This window comes from Gossypium hirsutum, chromosome A02 (assembly GCF_007990345.1).
Source record: "Gossypium hirsutum isolate 1008001.06 chromosome A02, Gossypium_hirsutum_v2.1, whole genome shotgun sequence".
In the NCBI taxonomy this organism is placed as follows: Eukaryota; Viridiplantae; Streptophyta; class Magnoliopsida; order Malvales; family Malvaceae; genus Gossypium; species Gossypium hirsutum.
The window spans coordinates 2,718,109-2,718,743 of NC_053425.1; positions in this window are offsets into that span (position 1 = coordinate 2,718,109).

The window sequence follows — 635 nt, forward strand, 5'->3', positions numbered from 1 at the left end:
GCGGCCTTATACAGTTATGAACAGATAAAGAAGGACAAACAGAAAAACTCAATCAGAGATACAGAAGCTTTAGTAGTCCGAGGTCATTCGTACACTCAGAAGAAAACTCAGAAGGGGAGATCAAAGTCAAAGTCCAGACTTGGGAAAGATGAATGTGCCTTTTGTTATGAGAAAGGCCACTGGAAGAAAAATTGTCCAAAGCTGAAGAATAAGGGAAAAGCTGCTGTAGATGCTTGTGTTGCAAAGCATGATACTAGTGACTCTGAACTATCACTGGTTGCATCATCATCGTCGTTCCATTCAGATGAGTAGATTTTAGATTCGGGTTGTACCTATCATATGTCCCCTAACCGGGAGTGGTTCTCTGATTTAGTAGAACTAAATGGAGGAGTTGTTTATATGGGCAATGACAATGCCTGTAAAACTATTGGGATAGGTTCAATCCAATTAAAGAATCAAGATGGATCAACCAGAGTTCTGACTGATGTTCGGTACGTGCCCAGTTTGAAGAAAAAATCACATCTCATTGGGAGCCTTGGAATCCAATGGTTCAGTTGTTACTATGAGAGATGAGGTTTTGAAAGTGGCATCTGGCGCAATTGTGATATTGAAGGGCATCAGGAAAAATAACTTGT